The sequence below is a fragment of the Euprymna scolopes genome, chromosome 11 (genome assembly GCF_053919585.1).
Source record: "Euprymna scolopes isolate OS-2025 chromosome 11, ASM5391958v1, whole genome shotgun sequence".
NCBI classification, from domain to species: Eukaryota; Metazoa; Mollusca; class Cephalopoda; order Sepiida; family Sepiolidae; genus Euprymna; species Euprymna scolopes.
Window position 1 is genome coordinate 138,207,503 of NC_136492.1, and position 2,689 is coordinate 138,210,191.

A 2,689-nucleotide genomic window follows, 5' to 3' on the forward strand; every position below is an offset into this window, starting at 1 on the left:
GTAATAGTTACTAATATTGTATATCTTTGTAATAATTAATAATAACGGGTTTATTTTACAGCTAAAATAATTTTATAGTGAATAATGCTGAAATAATTAATATTAGTTGGCTTATTTATATAGTAAATTATAGCGTATTTATTGGTACCGTTATTAATGATGGGTTTATTATTATAATTATTAATAATGGTTATATTTGTAGTAGTTTAAAATTATATGTTTATTTATAAAAGTTAATAATAATGCAGTTATCTCTACAATTAATAATAATGTGGTTATAATAACATTTCTTTGTGCGATTAATAATAATGGGTTTATTCATATAGTAAATAATGTTCTTTGCAATAGTTAAAAATAATGTGTTCATTTGTATTATTACTAGATATGAGTTCCTTTGAACGGTTGCTAAAACTAGGTTAATTGTATACTTAATAATAATGGGTTTATTTTTTTATAGTTATAATATTAGGTTTATTCTTTAAAGTTAATGACAGAATGAAAAAAATGGGTTATTTGTACAATTTATAATAATGTGTTACATAGTTAATAATAATGATGATTTTGTAATAGTTAAAAATAATGGCTTTATTTTATAGTTAATAATAAATATAATTGATATTTATTGGTTTATATTATAGTTTATAATCATGGGCTTAATTTTATAGTAAATTGATAGTTTTATTTTTACAGTTAATAGAAATGTGTTTATTTGTACAGTTAATAACAATGTGCTTATTTGTTATAGTTTTGTTGTTATTTGTTTGTTTTGAAAGGTAAAACGATTAGGAGTTATTTGTACAATTGATAATAATGCTTTTAAAATATCATTATATTATTACGCTTATCGCTCCGTCCGTTATCATGCTGTGCATCCCTTAAAAAGGAAAGTGGAACATTCCAAATAAACCTTGTCAATATTAAAAAAAAAATTGGTGTCGCTTATGAGGCAAAGCTAATAAAAATGATTTGTCTTTCTTGGCCTTTTGGCTAAGATCAAAGTGTAGTATCTGTTCTTCAGGTGCTACATTTCAATTTCTTCTCTCTCAGTGGAAGAAAAATCCTTTACGACTAAGACAATTTTTCTACACGTTAAAAAACAACCCTAGTATCTAAATCTGTCCCGTGGGGAGGCATTGTGAATAGGTACTATGTTTAATGTAACAAAGTTTTATTATTAAAAAAAAGTAACTGGGAAAAGTTATTTCTGATTTAATTACAAAATGCCCTGGAAATGTCACTTCTGATTAATTAGAAAATGCCCCGGAAAATGTCCGTTCTGATTATTTTTTTTTGTTTACTTGCCTCCCCACAAGGGCGGAATTGGACATGAGGTCGGTTAAAAATTTAGGGGGAAACCAGCTCCCCAAAAGCGGCACTCTGGTCAATAACAAAAATAAAAATTGTATCAGTAATGAAGGATTTCTCCTCCATTAACCTAGACCAAAAAAGGAGGGATTTAAGTCACTGGAATGCTGAAACTGATACTACACTCAGAAATTCATGTTGAAGCAATGGTTGCCTACTCTATAACCGTGTTAATATTTTATGTATTACTTTCGAAAAGCTGCTGAAACAGTTTATGATTTAAACATTACGTTATTTCAAGTATATTTTAAGCAGTGGGTTACGGGATATGAAGTCAGTTCCGGAAATTACTCAAACCGTTTACGATTTAAACATTCATTTATTTCATGTATATTTTTAACAGTGGGGTGGGGGATATTAAATCAGTCCCGAAAATGGGTGAAACCGTTTACGCATTACACATTAATTATATATATTTTAAACATTGGGGTGGGAAATATGAAGTCGGTTCCGGAAATGGCTGTAACCATTTACGTTTTGGACATTACTTTATTTAATGTATATTTTTAACAGTAGGATGGGAGATAAGAAGTCGGTCCCGGAAATGGCTGAAAAAGTTTACGATGTATACATTACTTTATTTCATGTATATTTTCAACAGTGGGTGGGGATATAAAGTCAGTCCCGGAAATGGCTGAAACATTTTACGATTAAAACATTACTTTATTTAATATATATTGTCAACAATTGGGTGGCGGACAAGAAGTCAGTCCCGGGATTGAATGAGATGTGCAAATATATACTATCAGAAAGCGTCGCCCAGTATTGAATGAGATAGGTGGAAAACATATAGTAGCAAAATACCCAGCGTCGCTCGGGATCGAATGAGATAGGTGAATGACATATAGTAGCAGAATATGCTGCGTAACCCGGGATTGGATAAGATAGTTGAAACATATATACTATGAGAATACCCAGAATTGATTGATTTGTTTGTAATGATATAATCAGCCCAGGCCATATATCTAAGTTATTATTTAAGTAAGGGGGAGTGACATAGTGGGTTAAAGATATGAAAGTTATTGTCGAAATTATTAACATATCCAAGAATTATGAAAAATGATGAAATGTGAGTTACTTGATTGGTGTGTTTGTAATGATATAATAAGCCCAGATAATATATCAAATATATTATATAAGTAGGAGGGAGAGGTATAATGTGGGTTTTTAATTATAAAAATTATTGTCGAAATTAGTAATATATCCAGGATTATGAACAAAGATTAAATGTGAGGTAATCGATTGTGTGTTTATAATAAAATAATCAGCCCAGGAAATATATCAAAGTAATTATGTTAGTAAGATAGGGCGATAAGGATGGTTT

At 29.4% G+C, this 2,689-nt stretch overlaps 1 pseudogene; it reads left to right on the forward strand.

Annotated features, from left to right (window-relative positions):
- The first annotated feature begins 966 nt into the window (after window positions 1-966).
- LOC145288349 (U2 spliceosomal RNA) lies at window positions 967-1,105 on the forward strand (annotated as a pseudogene).
- Window positions 1,106-2,689: the final 1,584 nt, after the last annotated feature.